Source organism: Mustela nivalis (assembly GCF_964662115.1).
Source record: "Mustela nivalis genome assembly, chromosome: 6".
Classification (NCBI taxonomy): Eukaryota; Metazoa; Chordata; class Mammalia; order Carnivora; family Mustelidae; genus Mustela; species Mustela nivalis.
Window position 1 is genome coordinate 1,165,126 of NC_139025.1, and position 24,976 is coordinate 1,190,101.

The window sequence follows — 24,976 nt, forward strand, 5'->3', positions numbered from 1 at the left end:
TCATCCCCACACCCCCTCGCTTCCAAAACACTCAGTTTGTTTCTGAGGCCACAGTCGCTCGTGGTTCATCTCCCCCTCTGATTCACCCCATTTCACTTTTTCTTTCCTTCTCCTAATGTCATCTTTGTTATTCCTAATGCTTCACAAGTAAGTGAAACCACATGATAATCGACTCTCTCTGCTTGACTTACTTTACTCAGCATAATCTCCTCCAGTACTGTCCATGTTGATACAAAAGTTGGGTATTCATCCTTTCTGATGGAGGCATAGTGTATATGGACCACATCTTCCTTATCCATTCATCCTTTGAAGGCATCTTGGTTCTTTCCACAGTTTGGTGACCGTGTTCATTGTTGCTATGAACATTGGGGTACAAGTGGCCCTTCTTTTTACTACATCTGTATCTTTGGGGTAAATACCCAGTAGTGCAATTACAGGGTCATAGGGAAGCTCTATTTTTAATTTCTTAAGGAATCTCCACAATGTTTTCCAAAAGCGGCTGCTCCAACTTGCATTCCCACCAACAGTGGAAGAGGGTTCCCCTTTCTCCACATCCTCTCCAACACATGTAATTTACTGTCTTCTTAATTTTGGCAATTCTAATTGGTGTAAAGTGGTATCTCAGTGAGTGGGGTTTTTTTATGATAAAATTAATTTTTTTTTATTTTCACCGTAACAGTATTCATTATTTTTCCACCACACTCAGTGCTCCATGCAATTCCTGACCTCTATAATACACACCACCTGGTACCCCAACCTCCCACCCCCCTGCCACTTCAAACCCCTCAGATTGTTTTTCAGAGTCCATAGTCTCTCATGGTTCACCTCCCCTTCCAATTTAACCCAACTCCCTTCTCCTCTCTATCTCCCCAGGTCCTCCATGCTATTTGTTATGCTCCACAAATAAGTGAAACCATATGATAATTGACTCTCTCTGCTTGACTGATTTCACTCAGCATCATCTCTTCCAGTCCCGTCCATGTTGCTACAAAAGTTGGGTATTCATCCTTTCTGATGGAGGCATAATACTCCATAGTGTATATGCACCACATCTTCCTTATCCATTCGTCCGTTGAAGGGCATCTTGGTTCTTTCCATAGTTTGGCGACTATGGCCATTGCTGCTATAAACATTGGGGTACAGATGGCCCTTCTTTTCACGACATCTGTATCTTTGGGGTAAATACCCAGGTGTGCAATGGCAGGGTCATAGGGAAGTTCTATTTTTAATTTCTTGAGGAATCTCCACACTGTTCAAAGTTTTATAGCTTGTAGGGTTAGGGAGTTACTTGCCTATTTTTAAATTTTGCTTCTTGACTATTCATTTGTTTTATTTTAACTTCTGTATAGTTGCCTTCTGTTTATGTCCTTTGTATGTGACAGAAGAATAGAACAACACAACCAGTAAACATTAACATACTCTATGTATCTCAACTCTACTCAGTTAAACCAGTAACACCAGGAAGCTCTTGGAAAGATGCAGATGACATCTTTTGAGGGGAAAGACTAAGGTCCAGTCCTGAGGCCCTGATCATTGCAGGGCTGGTCCACACGTCAGGTGTGGTGGAAGAAATGAGACTCTGTTGGAGATGCTTCAGTGTGAAATCATGTGGTGTATATGCTTGTCACCATTGCATTTCAAATATTTAAGATTCTACATATTGTGTGGGGTCTTTTTCCTAAAATAAACAATTAAAGGCAGGCATTTTTAACAACTAACAGAAAATTTATGCTCATATGTTTAGTGAATGGTTTTATAGTTTCATAACAATTTCAACATTTCCTCTAATTTAGGTAGAAATAGAGAAATTATGTCCCAAACGGATATTCATTGGGATCTAGAGTAAAGAGACTCAACTCCTTGCCTTTATCCATTTTCTCCCTGACATAATTAACAAAAACAGTCATGACTGTCTGTGTGGTGCCATATGGGTTGGCATTTCCTAACTCGTCTGTGCCCACACCTCACTGGCAGCTGTCCAAACACCTTGCATCCCACATCCTGCCCAAGTGTGTTCGTCCTGAGCTCCTGGGCCAGGCTGGTTCACAGCGGTGCATCTGAGAACTCATGAAGCATGGACAAGTGACAGCTGGCCTTTCCTTGCACCTCCCATTCCTCCGCAGGAACAAGCCCAAGCTTGAGAATGCATGTTTAAGATGTGTTGTTCCCCGGTCCTCACTGTCGGACACCACACATGTATTCCAGTACCTGCTGCATTTTTCTTATTTTATATTTAATATAAATTTTATTACTTACCACACAGGGTAATATTGGCTTCTGGAGTATAATTCAGTGATTCATCATTACATACAACACCTAGTGTTCATCAAAACTGGTGCCTTCTTTCAAGCTCATCATCCATCTCCCCAATCCTCACTCGTCTCCCTCCAGCAACCTGCGGTTTGTTCTCTATTACTAAGAGTCACTTATGGTTGTTTCCCTCCTTCATTTTTTTCTTTTCCTACTTCACTTATGTTCATTTGTTTTTCGTCATAAATTCCACATATGAATCATAAATGGGAGAAGATATTTGGAAAAAACATATGTGATAAAGTTTAATATTCATAATCTATAAAGACTTTCCCATACTCAACATGCAAATAATACAGTTAAAAATGGTCAGAAGATGCGTTGTTCCTAGGAAGATGTTGCTGCAGCAGAGGTCGAAGAGGTTGCTGCCTGTGTTCTCCTCAAGGATTTTGATGAATTCCTTTCACACATTGAGGTCCTTCATCCATTTTGAGTCTATTTTTGTGTGTGGTGTAAGGAAATGGTCCGATTTCATTTTTCTACATGTGGCTGTCCAGTTTTCCCAGCACCATTTATTGAAGAGGCTGTCTTTTTTCCATTGGACATTCTTTCCTGCTTTGTCGAAGATGAGTTGACCATAGATTTGAGGGTCTATTTCTGGGCTCTCTATTCTGTTCCATTGATCTATGTGTCTGTTTTTGTGCCAGTACCATGCTGTCTTGATAATGACAGCTTTGTAATAGAGCTTGAAGTCCGGAATTGTGATGCCACCAACGTTGGCTTTCTTTTTCAAGGGAAGCAAGGGAAAAAATAAACTATTGGGATTTCATCAAGATCAAAAGCTTTTGCACAGCAAAGGAAACAGTTAACAAAATCAAAAGACAACTGACAGAATGGGAGAAGATATTTGCAAACGACATATCAGATAAAGGACTAGTGTCCAGAATCTATAAAGAACTTAGCAAACTCAACACCCAAAGAACAAATAATCCAATCAAGAAATGGGCAGAGGACATGAACAGACATTTCTGCAAAGAAGACATCCAGATGGCCAACAGACACATGAAAAAGTGCTCCATATCACTCGGCATCAGGGAAATACAAATCCAAACCACAGTGAGAGCCCACCTCACACCAGTCAGAATGGCTAAAATCAACAAGTCAGGAAATGACAGATGCTGGCGAGGATGTGGAGAAAGGGGAACCCTCCTACATTGTTGGTGGGAATGAAAGCTGGTGCAGCCACTCTGGAAAACAGCATGGAGGTTCCTCAGAATGTTGAAAATAGAACTGCCCTATGACCCAGCAATTGCACTATTGGGTATTTACCCTAAAGATACAAATGTAGTGATCCAAAGGGGCACGTGCACCCGAATGTTTATAGCAGCAATGTCCACAATAGCCAAACTATGGAAAGAACCTAGATGTCCATCAACAGATGAATGGATCAAGAAGATGTGGTATATATACACAATGGAATACTATGCAGCCATCAAAAGAAATGAAATCTTGCCATTTGCGACAACATGGATGGAACTAGAGCGAATCATGCTTAGCGAAATAAGTCAAGCAGAGAAAGACAACTATCATATGATCTCCCTGATATGAGGAAGTGGTGATGCAACATGGAGGCTTAAGTGGGTAGGAGAAGAATAAATGAAACAAGATGGGATTGGGAGGGAGACAAACCATAAGTGACTCTTAATCTCACAAAACAAACTGAGGGTTGCTGGGGGGAGGGGGTTTGGGAGAAGAGGGTGGGATTATGGACATTGGGGAGGGTATGTGCTTTGGTGAGTGCTGTGAAGTGTGTAAACCTGGTGATTCACAGACCTGTACCCCTGGGGATAAAAATATATGTTTATAAAAATTAAAAATTAAAAAAAATAATAAATAAAACCTACTAGCCTAAAAAAAAAAAATAGTCAGAAGAAAGGAAGGAATAAACACTTATTGAAATAAGACATCCAGATGGTTATCAGGTACATGAAAAGATGCTGAACATTAGCCATCATCGGGGAAGCACAAATCAAAACCATGGAAAGATGTCACCTTATACCTGACAGAATGACTAAAATCCAATACCTGCTGAAGACAATTCTCAGACCAATGGAAATTTCATTAGTGATTCACATCAATTATAATTGGAAGCTTATAGAGAAGTGGTTTCTAGGACTATTCCTCCCAGGAAAAGCTGCTGACCCTCACCTTACTGAGAGGAGACATTTCCCATACAATAGAATGTATGAATTTACCCTCAGGAGGGAAAAACTTCAGCGGCTTAAGAGCATCTGATAGATCATAGGGACTTGATCCAACATTCCTGCTCACATCTGAATACAATAAATATTGGAAATTGTAGCCTATGAGCAGAGTGAGGAGCTCAAGTAAAGGAAGTAAGTATGAGGACATATCCTACCAATAGGACAATCCATAGTGGTTATGCTGAGAGGGTAACTCCTTGCATGTTGGATAAATGGGGAAGGCAAAAGAGAAGTCCCTGTATCTCTGCAACGGTCTGTGACACCTGCTGGTGCACTGGGACCAACAGGGTGCACTCACAATCCCTCTGACTCAAGAACCATGAAGCTCATGATCCAGGACAAGAGGTTGGTTGATGGCTGGTCTCCTCTCGATGGTTTCCAGCTAAATGCTCTGTTAACTTCTCCCACACAGAAACACAGTAAACAGTTTGTAAATCTGTGGAAATACAAAAGAGTCCTCCATTTTTGGAATAAACCATCAAAATGACAAAAACCAACTTGCCAAGGGTGAAGCACTGGGATAAATATAATTGATATCATCGTGACAATGAATATGAGCATAGAAGTACAATGATCTCCATTTCAGAAATGAAGAACTGTCTTTAACTAACAGCATGTGTTCTGATCTCAAGTGTTCTGGTGTTAATTGTTTAAATAATAATTCAATTATTTTATCTTTATTTAAAGTTTTCCATGGATGTGTACAGAGAGAACAGGTATAAATGTCCTTGGGGCTGTTGATAGCCCACAGCATCTCCACAAGCTCTGTGAGATTCTGTCAAGGCTTCTCAGTGTCTCCAAGTTTTGTGACAGAAAGACCTGGTTGCTCCACAAATAAGTAAAACCATAGGATAATTGACTCTCTCTGCTTGACTTATTTCACTCAGCATAATCTCTTCCAGTCCCGTCCATATTGCTACAAAAGTTGGGTATCCGTCCTTTCTGATGGAGGCATTATACTCCATAGTGTATATGGACCACATCTTGCTTATTCATTCATCTGTGGAGCATAACAAATAGCATGGAGGACAAGGGGAGATGGAGAGGAGAAGGGAGTTGAGGGAAATTGGAAGTGGAGGTGAGCCATGAGAGACTATGGACTCTGAAAAACAATCTGAGGGTTTTGAAGGGGCAGGGGTTGGGAGATTGGGGGAACCAGGTGGTGGGTATTAGAGAGGGCAAGGATTGCATGGAGCACTGGGTATGGTGCAAAAACCATGAATACTGTTATGCTGAAAAGAAAAAAAAAAGACCTGTTCGCCACACATAAGTCTACTGGGAATTCTGGAAAGTCAGGAAGCTTGCTAATCTCATGTCCAGCTCTGTCTGCAGGAGATTCAAGGGAGCAAACAGTTCCCATGGTGAGGAGCACAGACTCCGACACTGGGGCTCAACCTCACCTGCTGTGCTCACCTGGAGATTCACACAGCCATTCTGTGCTGCATTGTGTACATACCCACCTGTAAAATACTGGTAAAATGGGTACCTACATCACAATGATGGGGTGCATAGTGAAAAAAGGAATATAATGTGTGTTAAGCAGTTTCTCTACCAAAATCACCAAGTAAAAGAATACAGTTTCCTCAAAGATATCATGGTGACCAAACTCCCTCAGGACCCTCACAACTACTCTAGGTCACTGCCGTCATGAGGATGCTACCTGGAAAATTTGATATATACTCAGAGAACATGCAAATATGGCCTTCTCTCTGCTGATTAAAACAGCCCAGCCCTGACCATGCAGCTTGGAGAGGAACCCCAGTACCAGGATTTCCAGGTGTTCCAATCAGTAATCAAGACAAGACACAGACAACTCACTATGGACTTTGTGCTTCACTGGGTTTTCCTTGTTGCTATTTTAAACAGTAATTCATGGTGAACAAGAGACCTTGAGTTTGAGAGTGGATACAAGTGAGAGAAATGGTGGAGCTGCAACAATTTCCTGAGCAGGATGTCTTGTGTCCTCAGGTGTTCAGTGTGAGGTGCAGCTGGTGGAGTCTGGGAAAGACATGGTGAAGCCTGGGGGATCCTGAGACTCTCCTATGCAGGCTCTGGATTCACCTTCAGCAGTTACCACATGAGCTGGGTCCACTGGGCTCCAAGGATGTGGCTGCAGTGGGTCACATGGATTAGCAATGATGGAAGTCGCAAAAGCTACACAGACTCTGTACAATTCAGCATCTCCAGAGACAATGGCAAGAACACGCTGTATCTGCAGATGAACAGCCTGAGAGCTGAGGACACAGCCATGTATTACTGTGCAACGACACAGCGAGGGGACATCAGTGTGAGCCCAGACAGAAACCTCACTGTAGGAGAGGATAGGGACCACCAGAGGGTGCACACTCCTCACCAATTCTGTCTTTAAGCCCAGGAGAAGGTGCAGATGGAGGTTATGGACAAGTTTCCTGTCCGGATCTGGCGATTCCTCTCCAGAGAACACTTTCCCTAAGGGCCCTCTCTGCACACATGATTCTGTGCTTAACTTTTCACTCTCTGAATTCAAAAATTTGTTCTAATGGGAAAACAATTATATTAAAATGCACAAAATACAGATTCATTCATGTTGTTTATTCCTGTCCCTAAATATCAATGAATCGCAAATATCCTGATGCCCATCAACCGAACCTTTACAGGAATCCCAGAGGCACTCAGTATGCATCACACGTCCACCCAGATCAACGTGTACACTTGATAGAAAAAGCATAAAGTGCATGCTGGACATGAAGCCATAAAGGCATTAATAATCCAAAGTAAACAAAGTAAAGCAAAAATAATGAATACTGTTATGCTGAAAATAAATAAAAAGTAATTTTTTTAAAAAGACCACAGATTCACTTTTGCATATGATGCCCTTCATAGTGAAATAGAAAAAATGTTGTTGATATTTAATACATCCTGAAGTTCATGTAATTATATTAAACAGTTGTACATTCTAAAAAGTTAAGAAGAAGAAAAAATGGTCTTTGGAGGGGTGTGTCACTGTCTTAAACAATCCTCATAGCATCAATGTTAGTGACAACATCAGAAAACAGTGAAACCCCACCAAGTGTGGTGTGGATGTAGAGCCTGAACATTACACACACACACACACACACACACACACACACACACAAAAGAGTATAAACCCTTCATAACTTTCTCTTACTTAATTTTTCTGCAGCAAAGATGGTTCCAAAAACAGAAATACAAAGCATACAGGAAGACCTCAAGAAGCAAGAAAAATCTAAAAGACACCACCTAAAATTACACTTAAACAATCTAGAGAAAGTGCAGTGACTGAAGCTAAATACAGCAGAAGGAAGGAAATACTAAAGAGTAGAGCAGAAATAAATGGTATAAAAACCAAAAACAGCAGAACAGATCAAAGAAAACAAGGTCTAGTTCTTTGGAAAAAATAAAATAAAATCGAGAAACCTCTGCCTAGATTTATCATAAAGAAAAGAGAAAGCCCCAAATAAATCAAATGTGGAACAGACAGAGTCTTGGAGGGGTGCAGGTCAGGGGATGGGGTAACTTGGGGACGGGTGGTAAGGAGGGCACATGCTGGGAGGAGCAGTGGGTGTGATACACAAATAATGAATTATTGAGCACTACATCAAAAACTAATGATGTACGATATGGTGGCTAACTGAACATAATTTTAAAAAAGAATTTAAGCAGATAATGTTGTGAGAAAATAAATAAATAAAACTACAATTCTAGGATGAACATTTCCTAATCCAAATCCTGGAATTATCTTCAAAATTTTCTGTTTAAACTAGAAGTGTCTGTGGGTGATGGGGTAACTGGCCAAAGGGCATTAAGGAGGGCATTTCATGGAATGAGCACTAGCTATTATAGGCAACTGATGAATCACTAAATCTACCTCTGAAACCGGTAATGCACTCTGTGTTAACTGAACTGAATTTAAATTAAAATAATTAAAGCATAATATAAGAGATCAGTCTGATTGAGTGTGTCATTCAAAGTCCTTGTTTTGAAAAATGCCAGTTGAATTTTCATCGGGATGGCACTGAAAGTACAGATTGTTCTGGACATTTTAACAATGTTTATTCTTCCGATCCATGAGCAAGGAATGCTTTTTCATTACTTTGTACAGGAACGAACAATCCTAAAATTTGTATGGAACCAGAAAACACCCGGAATTGCTACGAAATGTTGAAAAAGAAAAACCAAACTGGAGGCATCACGTTTCCTGATTTCAAGATATACTACAAACGTATTGTCACAAAGACAGCATGGTACTGGCAAAACACAGACACATAGACCAGTAAAACAGAGACCCCAGTAATGGACTTGCAACTCTATGATCAAATAATCTCTGACAAAGCAGGAAAAAATATCTAGTGGAAAAAAGACAGTCTCTTCAATAAATGGTGCTGGGAAAATTGGAAAGCTACATGCAAAATAATGAAACTTCGCCAATCTCTTACACGGTACACAAAAATAAACTTGAAATGGATAATAGGCCTCAATGTGAGGCAGGAATCTAGCAAAATTATAGAAGAGAACATAGGCAGTAACGTCTTTGACATCAGCCACCGCAACATCTTTCAGGAAATGTCTCCAAAGGCAAAGGAAACAAAAGAGAAAATGAACTCTTGGGACATTGTCAATATAAAAACCTTCTGCACATCAAAGGAAACAGTCAACAAAACAAAGAGGCAACCCATGGAATGGGAGAAGATAGTCACAAATGACCTTAGACAAAGGACTGATACAGAAGATCTGTAAAGAACTCCTTAAACTCAACACACACAAAGCAGATAATCATGTTGAAAAATGGGCAGAAGACATGGACAGACACTTCTCCAAAGAAGACATACAAATGGCTATCAGACACATGAAGAAATGTTCATCCTCACTAGCCATCAGGGAGATTCAAATCAAAACTACATTGAGATATCACGTTACACCAGTTAGAATGGCCAAAATTAGCAAGACAGGAAACAACATGTATTGGAGGGGATGTGGAGAAAGGGGAACCCTCTTACACTGTTGGTGGGAATGCAAGTTGGTGCAGCCACTTTGGAGAACAGTGTGGAGATTCTTTGGAAATTAAAAATAGAGATTCCCAATGACCCTACAATTGCCCTACTGGGTATTTACAACAAAGATACTGATGTAGTGAAAAGAAGGGCCATCTGTACCCCAATGTTCATAGTCATAGCAATGGCCACAGTCCCCAAACCGTGGAAAGAATCAAGATGCCCTACAATGGATGGATGGATAAGGAAGATGTGGTCCATATACACTATGGAGTATTACGCCTCCATCAGAAAGGACGAATACCCAACTTTTGTAGCAACATGGACGGGACTGGAGGAGATGATGCTGAGTAAAATAGGTCAAGCAGAGAAAGTCGATTATCATATGGATTCATCTATTTGTGGAGCATAACAAATAGCATGGAGGACGTAGGGAGATGGAGAGGAGAAGGGAGTTGGGGGAAATTGAAAGGGGAGGTGAACCATGAGAGACTATGGACTCTGAAAAACGATCTGAGGGGTTTCAAGTGGCGGGGGGGTGGGAGGTTGGGGTACCAGGTGGTGGGTATTATAGAGGGCACAGATTGCATGGAGCACTGGGTGTGGTGAAAAAATAATGATACTGTTATGCTGAAAATAAATAAATGAAAAAATAAACTGGGAATGATCCCAAGCCCAATCACCAGCTAAAAATGGACACATTGTGCTCTATGTTATCTTTGAAATGTTGCCCATCATTAAAAGAATAGTTTATTGCAGCTTCCTGATGGTGCATAGGAGAAGAATGAGCCACAAGCAAGTCAGCTGCAAGAGAATGGTACCACGGGGCAACAGTAGAAATGACTGTCACCCTGAGCAACTCCTCAGTCTCATATTTATTAGAAAGTAGGTAACAACCAACAAAGAAGATGGAGTAGGTTACACATTGACCATAAGTCTCTTGTAGATAAGTCAGAAGAAAGGAGAAATGTGTCTGGTCACATAATACATGACCTTTAGTGACCAAGCCCAAAGAAAAGGATTGTTTGACTAACTGCAATCACTCTCTGGGGTAGGGGACATCACCGAAAAATGTAGCAGGCAAAGGGAAAAGAGGGATTAGGTTCATCTGTGAGGCAGAAAGAAAAGAGAGGAATGAAGGTCAAGGACCTAGCAGGCACTAATTCCACTAAACATGTGCGAAACTGAAAGAAGAAAAGAGGAAACTAACCATTCTAAGTAGAAAATAGTATGAATCCTTGGAAAATTAGAACAATCCATAGAAGCACCACAGTAAAAAGATAATGATAGAAGTAGACTGTTCTCTACCCACTGTCTGCAGGAGGAGGTGTCCACTCCCCAAGGTCACCAGGTGGTTCTGAAGGTCTTGTGTTCCCTGTGTGCACACAGAGACCAGAAGCTTCTACTATATCCATGAGAATCCTCAGGTTGAGATGCTGGATTGGAGGGGCCTTCCGCCTGCAGGGAATAACTAACTGATCCTTTAGTTGTTGCTGTCAGCTCAATGTGTGTGACCTCTACCATCACAGGGAATCCTAACGACAATGTAATGGGATGAGGAGGAGGAGGAGGAGGGCTCTCAGGGAAGCACTTAGGTCAGGAGACAGCAATCTCATGATGGTATTAGGGCCTTTACCCACCAGGACTGGGAAAGATCCTTGCCTCCTGGCCCCACGTGAGGTGACAGGGAAAGGACACTCTAAGATGTGTAGGCTCTCCAGTCTCCAGATCTGTCTACACCTTGACATGCGACTTCCAAGACTACAGAAGAGAATGTGGGAAGTAAGTGTGTGTTGTTTAAAGTCACTCAGTCTTTGTACCTTGTTACAGCAGCTGGAACAGATGAAGATATTAGTGACGCATGAACCCAAGCACTGATGCTCTGGAGTTTCTCTGCTGCTTTTGTTGTGCAAAGTACCTGATAAGTTCCTTCAGTGAGATTCAGAGTGGGCTTGTCACATGTTCCCTCCCACAGACAGGACTAACCAGTTGACTATCCCAGGGCTCTGTGAAATGATGCAGTGGACATGCACAAGGAGGACCTTGGTACAAGGGAGTCAGGGTTTCCTAGAATTTCTGGAACTTTCACTTAAGGTTGATGATTTTTCAAACTTTCCAGAAGATGTGGATGTGATGACTCTGTGGGATTCGATTCTGATCATCACACAACAGAGTAGTGTTGTACTGAAAGCCCTAAAGGTTAAGCTCTTTTGTTCCCTAGTTCCTTTCAGGATTCTTTCCTTCTCTGTGTTGTGTTTTGTCAGTTTGACTATGATATGCCTTAGAGATCATCAGCTTTTGTTGCATTTAATGTGAATTCCCTATACTTCCTGGATTTTGATGTCTGTGTCCTTCTGCATATTATGGAACTTTTCAGCTACTATCTTACAGAATAAACCTAATCCCTCCTTTTCACTCTGTCCATCTCCAGAGATGCTTATGATACAAATATTATTATGTTTTTAAAAGGTCCCTGAGTTCCCTAAGTCTACCTTTGTGGCCCCTTATCTTGGATTCCATCATCTTCTCAGTCATTATTTTCTATAATTTTATCTTGAATACCACAAATTTGCTACTCTCCATCTATCCTTATTTTTTATGGCCTCCACTTGGGATTGTGTCTTGGTTTTAGAGCTTGTTTGTTTGTTTTTAATTTGGACCTGATTCAATTTTAGTTCATCTATCACTGCAGTAGGGGGTTCTTAGTGTCTTCTAACCTTTTTTCAAGGCCAGCTAGTATACTAAAAATCATCACTTTAAATTCTAGTACAGACTTCATATTTATGTTTGTATTTATTAAAAACCTGGGAGTGAGATTTACATCTGACTCATTCTTTTATGGTGAATTTTCCCATCCTCTCATTTCTTTTCAATATCTTCTTTTTTCAATTTTTATTTTGTTTTTTCAGTACTCCAATTATCATTGTTTATGCACCACACCTAGGGCTCCATGCAATACGTGCCCTCCAGAATGTCCCCCACCAGGCTCACCTAACCCCCCACTACCTCCTACTCCAAAACCCTCAGTTTCTTTCTCAGAGTCCAGTTTCTCAGGATTCATCTCACCCTCAATTTTCCCCAATTCTGTTCTTCTCTCCTTCTTTAAAAATCCTCCGTGTTATTCTTTATACTCCACAAGTAAGTGAAACCATATGATAATTGACTCTCTCTGCTGGACTTATTTCACTCAGCATAATCTCCTCTTGATGTGTCCATGTTGATGCATAAGGCGGATATTTATCCTTTATGATGGAGGCATAATACTCCATTGTATATAGGAACCAAATCTTTATCCACTCGTCTGTTAATGGGCATCTTGACCCTTTCCACTGTTTCGCAAATGTGGCCATTGCTGCTATGAATATTGGGGTATACATGGCCCTTCTTTTCACGACATCTGTATCTTTGGGGTAAATACCCAGGAGTGCATTGGCAGGGTCATAGGGAAGTTCTATTTTTAATTTCTTAAGGAATCTCCACACTGTTTTCCAAAGTGGCTGCACCTACTTGCATTCCCACCAACAGTGTAAGAGGGTTCCCCTTTCTGCACACCTTCTCCAAAACACGTTGTTTACTGTCTTGTTAATATTGGCCAATCTAACTGGTGTAAAGTGGTATCTCAATATGGTTTTTATTTGAATCTCCCTGATGGCTAAGCATGATGAACATTTTTTCATATGTGTGTTAGCCATTTGTATGTCTTCATTGCAGAAGTGTCTGTTCATCCATTCATTGTTTTATTTCCTGGAGAATGAAATAAGATGAGGGGAATAAATTAAGACAAATAAATTAGGATTTGTCATAATGAATGCTTCTTAAATAGAATATAGATCACAAAAAATAAAATATATATCAATGAAAAAATTAAAAATAGAAAAAATAAGAATGTGTATTTATAAAAATTAAACCTAAAAAATGAGGAGGGAGTAATATAAAATGTAAAGAAAGATAAACCAGAAAATAAGTCAAAAATAAAAAAAAAAAACAAGAATAAAAAGAAAGAAAGCTAAGCCTACTTCCATGGGAACAGAAAGTGTGCCACATTCTATGATCATTACACTTGCTGAGATTTAATTGTTCTGAGGATCTTCTGGGGGAGGTGCCTGCTATGACTATTCTCAGTGGTTTTGCCCTCATGGAAAGGCACCTCTTGGGAGCAGAGAGCAGGGCTTCCTGTAGTTGTGTCTGCCCTGCACTAGGTGCCACTGTTTTGCTTCCTGATGGCACTGATGGGTAGGTTGAACATAGCATCTTCTCTCTGGGCAGAGGTTGAAATTTCACATACACCCCACTCTTCAGTGAGCCCTCACAGAGCAGCAATCAACCCCTTTCTCTCCAACGTTTCCATCTGAAACGCATGTTAACCCTACCTGTGTCTCAGCTGCTGTATCTCAGACACATGATAGAGTTCCAAAACTTCTAGGGACTCCTATGGTGTGGACCCATGCTATTCCTCCAGGGGAGAGTATTATATCTTTTTCCATTTTCCTACAGGTCTCAGGAAATACATCCCATGACCAGATTGTGGTTCACTGTTTATGGCAAATCAGACCAGAAAGCCTGCACTTAGACTCACTGTTCAACCGGGTTCCTGGCTCTTTTCCCTAGCATCTGTGCATCACAGTGGTACAACACATCCTTCTTGTGCCTCAGACCTCAGACCCTGGAATTCTGCCCCACTTTTCCACATCAGCACCTTTATGCCAGCCACATCCTCACAGTAGCACACTTCTAAAAGTTCAGATTTTGTGCTCTGCTGCTACAATACATTGGGGTACCTTCCAGAAGCAGGCTCCATTCCTGATGTCACCCCCACAGCTCTATCTGTCCCAAGACAACTCTGCACCTATTACATAACAAAAGGAGGTCGGTTTTCTATTTGAAGACTAGTGGGTTTTGTTCTCTCAGACCTCTGATTGTCTTCTTGGCTGCTCAGAATGACTTGATGACTACCTAGCTGTGTTCCAGAAATCCAAGCATAGCAACCCCTTCTCCACCATCCTAACTACTCCGTCCCACATTTTCTTGTAGCAAAGAGGGTGTGATCAACTCCTTCTTATAACAGCATATAACACCTTCTTATTGCTGAAGCTCAAAGTTGAAATCCAGTGTTTTATTTCAGAATATCCTAATTTATTTCTCTCTTTGCTCTGATCCAGTTGTCTTATGGTTCACTTGCTCTTTGAATGAGCAAATTGATGAAATATTATAAAATTATTATATTATTTTGCATTAATGGTTGACATATTTCATCCACCGACATAACCTCTCTCACTAGGAGACTCAGAGAAGAATGCACCTCCTGGCAGTGAGCCTGGGGCTATGAGCAAGCAGTGAGGGGCTCTCCCCAAGGACAAGGATTGCAGGAATATTACAAGCACCACTCCATGTCTCTGTGCAGTGAACACAGGTGCATTTTGATTGGCATGGCCAGTTTGCAGTCTTCCTGATGCACATGATGCATTCAGGGATGGAAACTGGAGGATGTGGAGAACAGAGGTACTGAACTCATTCATCAAGGTCAAAGAGTCTGATCTGAGAAAATGAAAACAGATAGAACAGAGCTGCAACCAGACGTTGAATTGGAATTGAATTTCCCTGCTGCGTCTGTTGTCAACAGTCCCTGTCAATCCTTCTTTTTTTAATTTATTTTTTATTTATTTATTTATTATTTATTTATTTACTGCTCTCCCATTAGACTGAATTTACTAAGTGAATGGCAAAGGGCTTGGAACACTGAGAAAAATGAAATATTTGGAGAAAGAAAGTCAAAGAATCCACCAGAAACTTACAGTGGACTGGCAGATTGACTTTGTTAGTTTAGGAGGGATATGATGCATGAATCCTTTTTAAATGTCCCACCGCAGAATGCAGTAGGGCAGAGACTAGAAATGGAGGAAATATTTCTAAATGCATGGCCTCAGCAGCTACTATGTCACAGGGAGATTAGGCATGTGCTCTTGAGTCCATTGACCACTACTCATCAGTGCCAGTGGGAGTATCTTTGGACAATAGAGTCCCTGCATCTCTCAGAGATTGTGTAAATTTACTTTAGGGATACTCTTTTCTTAACCATTCCAGAGAATGTGGATATGATGATCTTGTGGTATCTGACTCTGAACCACACTGTGAACCATTGTCCCACCATGACAGCTGTCAGGTGTGAACCTCAGCTATTGGATATAAAAGCTGGTATGACCCAGGATGGAAACACAAATCAATAAGACTTTCATCTGCAGGAAGGAATGGAGGCTTTGCTTCAGGAATGACTTCACAATGTAGGAAAGGGCACATACAAGAAATAAAAGATATGCATGTGCCATGGAGGGTGGACATGGGATTAAGTCCATCTACCTGTGTTCTGTGGGCTCCTGAAGACTGTTTTCTCACAATGTTCCACCTGTCAGGTTCCCCAGAAAGTTGCTGCTGAAGATGACACACGAGAAGGAAATATTCTGACTCTCTTTCTGAGTTTCCTTCCAAGTACTGAATCGAGGTTGTAACCAATTTGTCTCTAATTTGCACCATGTTACAACAGAACATTTAACTACCAGACTTTGATAACACCCCGTGACACCAAAGAGGTGAGAGACTGCAGATGATCTGAGAGAAATGACATCCAGGTTGCCTCCAGTATCTTGATGTAAAATCAATTTTATGGCACTTCCCAATGCCAGGTAACCCCCATCATGGGTGGACATAGTGGCAGCATTCCCAAAGGTGACAGGCAGACCCAAACAGGGACTGGGAGAAGGAAGAGATTCTTCAGAAAGTATCTTCAGGAGAAGCAGGAATGTCCCAAAAGGCCTTCTCCTGTCTCCCTGACCAGAATCATCTTATTGCCACAGAGACACATATCCCACATTAGAAATAAGATTGTGCCCACAAGGTTGATATTATTTCCACATAAAATTAGACCCACAAACTCCCTTAATGGACAAGGATTTGAATAATATGCTGATTCTTCAATCCATTGCTATAACGTTACTCTAGATTTCTGCTCCATGGTTACACCCTAGTGTAGTTATTATGGGCATCAAGCTTTTCCAAATATACCTTAAACGTATGACATAAACATATTACACATGTCCTTAAAGCATCTTCACAGAAACTTCCTCATTTTAATTATGTTTCATTTATATTCCCATAATTGACAATAACCTTTCAAAAACACCTATGTAAAGCAGAATTTTAACAGGGCAGAGAAACTCGCATATTGATGCAAAATTGTTCCTCTGTATCTTCTTCAGGTTCATGTTTCTTCTGGAAAGCATATAAATAATACATTTTCTGAGTTCCTCAGCTACATATCTAGGGGGGAAGCAACTTTATTGCAACATCAGATGCTGGAAACAATTCGAACCCCAAACAACTTCTTAAAAAAACTAAAATCCTGCCCTGTTCATTCTTTGGAAAGGTGCTAATCTTTAAAACCAGTGATTCTTTTTTAATGTCTGCATTATATTAATTGTTTTAAAACTACATTTTACTTCAGTAGTTTTTACTTAGAAAATAAAGAACTGTAAGAACTGAAATCACACCTCTAACAGGAATCTCTACACTCCCCCAGTACTTTTCCTGTCTCACTTTAGTCAGTGACATCTTATCTTGTGTTCCAGTGGGTTGTCCAGGTCTCCTCTCCATTAAACACTGGATCAGGTCCTGTCTATCAAGCAAATCTCCACTTTGCAGGGACAAACTGTGGAGAATCCCTGGATAGAACAAAACAGCAGTCAAGTTTGCAACAAGCCATCACATAAGAGAAAAGAACCAACCAATAAGAGTGCACAGTCATCTTTTAAGGTTGTTAATAAGCACAACACCATGAGCAAGGGGAAGCCATGGCCAAGTCAAAACAACATTGAAAAACAGAGAGTCCTTCCCAGAAATTGTGGGAATTCTAACAACATACATATGTGCATGAACTAGGACCTTTGCAAAAATGGAGCACAGAGTGACAGACATTATTTCTCAGGAAAAGTCAGTAAATTCCTATCAAAGACATGTTCATTGCTCAGAAAAATTTCAGAATGACCTCTGAGTATTCCAAGACAAGCTCCCTCTAGGGCACAGCCTGAAGGAACAAGACCTTGACAGTCTCTGGTAGATAAAAATGAAGATTCTGAGCTTCAGAATGAAGGGGAGGTTGCACCATAAATGAAGGTAATCTGAGGTGGTCCTGAGAGAGAGAACCCAATTCTAGGCAAGACATGATGGGGAGACATAGATGGCAACTGAGAAGCAGAAGGACTCTGGGATGCAAGAGGCAATGGATGTCTGTGTCTCAATTCTAATTGGCTCTAATGTAAACCCTTGGGACTGTCACACATGACAATGTCATCATGGTTGTGTCTGGAGGGGGTAGTTTGGAATGGAGAGAATGGGGTAGAAGTATCCTTCCCATCTGTACTTCTCAAGGACACTATTTCCAGAAACCTCAACATAAAGGGTGCATTTATTCTCCTACCTGAATCAACCCAAAACAAAAAAAGTGTGCAAAATATATTACAAAAGCTAAACCAGATGGAAATACATGAATGAGAGTGATGCAACAGAGAACTGTTAATACAAGGTTCAGGGTGGGGTCGAGCATGTTAGACAAGATAGACAGACAGAAGGGACACACATGAACAGAAGGAGAAACAGTAAAGCCAGAGATAAGGAGACACAGTGACAAACCCTCCAGGAGTCCAGAAGAGATACGAGGACTGAGGTGGAACTTCCCTTCTCACAGGATGAAGGATGGAGACCTAAACTCTGGGGCTGATAGCTGAGTGCTCCCTCAACTGCCTCTTTCTCTCACTCCATGGCCAATTAGTCAGCAAGTCTTGCCGGTGACAAGTTCAAGGTGCACTCAGAATCCAACCATTTCTCACCCCTTCGCTGCTGCCACCCTGGACTGGGCTCCTATCAGTTTTCACTTGGATGCCCTCGAGAATTTCCTCACCTTCCAGATTCCAAGCTCCCATGTCCCTATCACACTCCTAACTATTCCCCACACCAGAGTCAGTCAGAGAACCCTTTACCATGTGGAGAAAGAGAGGATTGTTGCTGGTTTGTGGCTTGTCTTCCCTCCTCAAATGTAAGCCCCATGAAGGCAAGTTCTTCTATTTCTGTTCACTGCTGTATTCACAGAGACCAGGGATGGCTACAGTTTGTACAGTTAGAACCAAATAAATATTAGTTAATGAACTACACAAACAGTTATAGAACTGTACAGTAGATTTCTGGGTAAAGAATAAAGGATCGGGCGCCTGGGTGGCTCAGTGGGTTAAGCCGCTGCCTTCAGCTCGGGTCATGATCTCAGAGTCCTTAGATCGAGTCCCGCATCAGGCTCTCTGCTCAGGGGGGAGCCTGCTTCCTCCTCTCCCTCCCTGCCTGCTTCTCTGCCTACTTGTGATCTCTCTCTGTCAAATAAATAAATAAAATCTTTAAAAAAAAAAAAGAATAAAGGATCTGCATTTTGTATTCATTTGGTGCTTTCAGAATGGTCGGGGTCTAGAAATCATCTCTCTCTCTCTCTCTCTCTTTTTTTTTTTTTTTTTTTTGTCACTGAGACTACAATGGCCTCTTCATAATGTTCACTGCATAAACTAGTGGAAAGAATGTCCGATAGGTTGTCTACATTACATGGTGCCCAGAACTGGCCTGGACAGAATACGGATGCTGTTCTCTCCCCATGTACAAAAGCAGGTACATGTAAAGAGCAGAGGTCATAAGCAATGGCCAATCTGCAGGAAAACTACCATGAGTTGAATGAATTCTGCACCAGTGACACACAGTGCAGAGGTGACGAAGATAACTCTTCTCTTCAAGGACTAAGAAAATTGTAGGCATCTCTGCTTCTACCTGCTTGTGAACAAGAACCATGGTGGTATACGTGTTCTGAGGGAGATGCACACGGGGAACATTGGGAGCCACGAAGAAGTAAGTGATCATCTTACCTGAGGAAGCCACGTGGTCAAGGAAGGACTTACGATAAGTTTTTACCCGAGCTGAACCATGTCTCGGGACGATGTCTAGCAGATGAGAAAAAGCACAATGAGGGAAGAAGGCAGAGACTGTGTGAAGCCCAGCGCACATGGTCACCTTCCCAAGTGGATCCTGGGAGGAAGTTAACAAAACGGGGAAGGACAGGAAACCCTTATGGCACACATTCCTCTAAGGACAGAACCTGTGCTTTCCAACGCTCATGGACACTCCTCCTCTGAAACTACCATTTCCCCCTAGAAAGGTGACCAATAAAGGGGCTTAACTGAGTTGAAAAGATGAGGAGACAGAAATCAGAGAAGGGAATCAACTATCTACTTTCCACTCCAGTTTATGGGAAGACTGATGCATGTCTGTAGAGCACGGTGTTCCCTGTTATTGTCAGCACCTACAAAGAACAATGTGGCTCTCACCAGTTCTGTCCCAAAGCATGACATGGCTGCTGGGAGGCTCCATGTGGGGCAACACGGTCTTCTTCCTGGTTGTGCAGCTCCTGAGGCATTCCCATTAGAGTTCCACTCCTTTGTTCTAAATGCACTTTGTACAAACGGACAGAATCTGAAACAGAGATCATGTTTTCAGGAAAGCATAATGGTTCTTATTTTATGATTAAAATAGAAAACCAGGAGGGTGGCAGAGTAGCAATAAATTTGCACTGTTTTGACAGAGACTACATTCTAGTCACAGTTAACACCCACAGTCAAGGTCCACAATGGCTCAATGTAAGTAAGTTCTTCGGACAGTAGGAGACACACATTTGTCGAGACTCCTAATGAGCCTCAGTAATGCAGGAAAACTATTCTCAACAAAAGGAGATTCCACACATGTCCGGTACACTCTGTGGGAGTGTGGGCAGGTGTGGCTGCAGAAATGGGTCCTCTCCATGCACTGGTGACAAGGAAAGAAGGCTCCTGGTTTGAGGCAAAGAGCAGCTGCTGTTCCCAGGTGGTGCCTGCAGCTCACAGCTGAGGTTAGCAGCGGAGCTGAGTGGAGAATGTGGGAGTTATGGGCCTAGTCAGAGGCTGCCACTTGACATGACATCCACAGGCTGGTGCCTGAGTGTCGGATTTGTTCAGGCACCGGTTTCTTCTGCAGCAGGACAGCTCCCCAATGCTGTGCTTCCTCCTGGTGCCTCACATCTTCCATGGACAGGTCTTTCTGAACTTCTAACTCAACCTTCTCTGGTCCACCTCTTGCTGACTTTGGTTCTCTTTTCCACAGACAGTAGAAAATTTCCTGAACAACAAGGGAGTTCTTCTCTTTTTTGGGACAAAGAACTCCTGGGTCAAGAGGGTGTGTGGATGAGGCTGAAGCAAGTGGCTTCTGTCTGCTCTTTCAGATCTTCCTCAAGCTGGTGCTTCCAACTGCTGCCTTCAGAGCTGTCAGTCATTAAAGCCAGTGATTCCTGATGCAGGCAACAACACGACTGTGTCCACAAGGATTGATTCTGGGGCAAAGAAGCCCTACAGAGAAAGTACATAGAGTACAATGTCCCATTTATAAATTCTACAGAATTAAAGCCAGTATAAAGTGACATGAGGAAGAACAATAGTTATGTGGGAACAGGGAGGACAAGGGAAAGGGAAGGAGGAATTCCAGGGGGAAATCTGGACATTTTAGGGAGAATTGGTGCACTCACTGTCAATAATGTTAATTTCAGCACCTGTGTTTATCATATCACACACTCCATATGTGGGCTGTTGATCTTGTGTTGAGTATACACATTGAACTTATTATAGGTAATAAAAAATGTGATTCTGGAGGGACATAGAGAGATCAGAAGATATGAAAATACACCTACACGATGCTGATTTTCTCTATATTTATGGTAAAGTATAAAATACGCAAAATCAATCCATCTCCATTAGAGGATGGGTTCCACATGCCTCATAGCCTGACACTCTGTCCTGCAGATTTTTTTGGGGGGGCAGCAATTCCTGTGAGGGGAGCACTGACCTAGATGCTGGGGTCAGTCTCACACCACATATGTTCATGGACACCCTACAAACACAATATACACCCTGGAATGTTATATAATAAAAAACTTTTTTTTTTCAAAATTTGTCATTAGCACTAAATTAAAGGTATTCACAACAGTGGGTCACAGCCTCTCTGTCAGAATAGATCCCCAAGCTGAATATATAGCCAGAGGACATGCAAATAGGGCCTCCCCTCTGCTGATTTAACCAGCACAGCCAAGATCCTGCAGCTGGGAGAGGAGCCCCAGGCCCGGGATACCCAGGTGTTCATTCAGTGATCAGGACAGGACACAGACAACTCACCATGGATTTTGTGCTGGGCTGGGTTTTCCTTCTTGCTCTTTTAAAAGGTAATTTATGGAGAAAAAAAAAAATTGAGTATGTGAGTGAATGTGAGTGAGAGAAAAACAGGATATGTGATAGTTTCCTGACCAAGTGTCTTCCATCTGCAGGTGTCCAGTGCGAGGTGCAGCTGGTGGAGTCTGGGGGAGACCTGGTGAAGCCTGGGGGGTCCCTGAGACTCTCCTGTGCAGCCTCTGGATTCACCTTCAGTAGCTACTGGATGGACTGGGTCCGCCAGGCTCCAGGGAAGGGGCTGCAGTGGGTCGCAGGTATTAGCAGTGGTGGAAGTAACACATACTACGCAGACTCTGTGAAGGGCCCATTCACCATCTCCAGAGACAACGGCAAGAACATGCTGTATCTGCAGATGAACAGCCTGAGAGCCGAGGACACGGCCGTGTATTACTGTGCGAGAGACACAGTGAGGGGCCCTCATTGTGAGCCAGGACAGAAAGCTCCCTGTTGACACAGGATGTGCTGAGCTGCAGGGGCACTCAGGGCAGCAGAGAGTGCTCAGCATCCACAGCAGAGATCAGACCCAGGAGCAGGTTCAGTGGGTAGGGCTTCCTTTTGAGATCAGGGATTTCCTCTCCAGACTCTCAGCTGTCCACAGGGATTTTTTTTTTCTTTCATCTCTCGTACCTCATGTTCTCTGTGCAGCCAACCACAAGAATATAACTTTGCTTCCACACAGCAGAGATCTCACCAGTCTCTGGGGAACTTCCCTTCATCAACCTCTTCTATGTCCCATTTTCGTTCTCCACAGAAGCACATGCTGCAAATTCCCATCGTCCTTGAGAAACACCTGCACAGCCCAGGCTCTCTGCATGTTGCATGCCTCTTCTCTGCCCTCAGCGGGGCACACACTGTCCCCACATGTTTATGATTGCCCAAGTCAGTTCTTGTCCTCCTGGCTCCAGTGTATCCTCCGGCTCATTGTACATGTGGGCGGACACAGGTGATCAGGAACTGCCCTTCTGTAGGCACCGCTGCATTTCCTGGATGGAAAAGGAGTCCACCTCCTATGAGGGACGCTCAGATTTCCCCATGAAACTGGCAGGATGACAATCCAGAGAGGAAAACCCATCCTTTCCTGCTGGGTCCTGTTCTGGTGGGGAGAGTCCATGAGAGCGTCCTTGGTGACTGTGTTTGAGACGTGTTTCCTGCTTCCACACAGGGAATCCATGTGAATCCTGAGGTCCAGCTGGCAGGTCCCAGATCCCTGCCCTCCCTGTGCTGTCCCTTGAATATCCATCAGAAACCACCCCCAACCTTATTCTCTCCTTCTTCTGACTTCTCTCCCAACCTGTCCTGTATCCTGAGCCCTATGGAACTGGGGTCCTATCACACTGACAAGATCTTCACCAAGTGTCAGATGGAGAAAGGCTCAATAATGAATGTCTCCCATGATGGGAGGGCTCTGAAGTGGGGCTGAAATGGGGATATATGGCTCAAACCATGATCCAGAATTAAAATAATATAGCAGGTACTATATGAGACAATACTGTCACTTCCTCTCATATCCCTGCTTTTGTCCCATTGAACTGGCCAGGATTTCCCCTAGAGAATTCATAAATATCTTCTGGGCTGTTTGCTCTCTTGATTTCCTATGAAACCAGTACTGATCTGCGCACATCAGAGGAGTCACAGGAAAGGCCCTTCCACTCTTGTAACATCGAGGGGGGGTCTGCATGGAATGCATCTTCTGTGTCTGAGGTGAATCTATTTGCCTGTAGCTGGAGGAGGGTCAGGCCCACTCCTCAACTCAGCATGAAGCATCTTGGGATGGTCGTTCCCAAGAAGAGGGACACTCATTAGTGGGTCTTCTGTGTGTTGGCAGCTGTCCTGTGTGTGTATTTAATGCACTACAGGAATGTCTAAGAATAGTTACCAATCTAGTGTACCGGCCTCCTGTGAGTCTCCTTGTGTTGTGTTCACTGATCCAGATGAACCTGGACAAGGAGTCCCGGGTGTGCAGAACCTCACAGACTCTCTCACTTACCTGTGTCACCACCAAGTTCTCTTGAGCACCTGTGGACTTTCAGTATTCTCCATTGTTCCCCAAATCTCATCTCTCAGTTTTTTCTCTGCATAATCAGCAGGCTGTCCCCAGCTGTGTTTCTTATGAGGTATATATACATTTCTTTCTGTTCTAATATACAAACATTGGCAGAAAATGTCTGATGCATTGCCTAATTGTCATATCCCTCTTTCCATAATAACCTTGGTATGTTTCATTTACTGATAACCTCTGATGAATTATTACACTATAAATCTGTATATTTTTAGATTCTGCTACTCCTGGAAGTACTATTGGAATTACTTACATAACTGGTAATATATTTTACAACCAAAAAAAGTCCACATAATTATATTTAACAGATGAATTTACTGTGCAATATAACTTATAAAAAACAACCTAAAGTAACAATCTGCTTGGGATTTTCATTCAACATATTATAGTGCCCACTTTCCATTATTCTATTATTTGTAGAGTTATTTAGTATAAAATATAAAACATAATAGTCAGTGGAGACAAGATGGCGGGGAAGTAGGAGGAGGCCCCTTTTCAACCTGTACCCTAAAGTGAGCTGATTACCTGCCAATGAAATCCGATCACCCATGAAATCAGTCTGAGATTAGAATTATACACGTCTGGATCCCTATGGGGGCAGAAGACACCAGTGGGCAGGTACAGAGGAGTGGTAACATCGGACTAACATGGGAAGATAAACAAAAGCGGGAGGGAGCCACCAGAAGAGACCCATTGGAAATAGGAGAGCGCCCTGCGACTGGGGACCAGCATTAACTTGGAGTCTGGTTGAAAGCACTCAAAAAGAACAAAGAATTGCAGGGGGAAGTTCTGGGAATCAGGGTGGTTAGGGACAGAGGCTTAAGTCCCTGGACCCAGGACAGCCACCCCAGTGCTGAGCCAGAGAGAGTGCAGTGAGGAAGCCATGTCTTGGTCCCTGAGCCACAAGCAGGTCTGAGAGCACGTGGGGTCCAGCTCCTGTGAGGGGCTGGGAGCTGTGTCAGCCAGCAGAATCACAGACATTTTTGCAGTCGTGCTATCAGAGCCTGAGTCGTGCCCCACACCCTCCCCTGAAAGAGGTGCATGCAGGTGCCATCCCAGTGCTCTCTGTCCCAGAAGGCCTGAGTA

The 24,976-nt window shown here is 42.5% G+C and overlaps 1 gene segment (V, D, J or C); it reads left to right on the forward strand.

Annotated features, from left to right (window-relative positions):
* Positions 1–24,976, forward strand: part of LOC309867983 (immunoglobulin alpha-2 heavy chain-like) — a 601,568-nt gene that overhangs the window by 156,837 nt on the left and 419,755 nt on the right.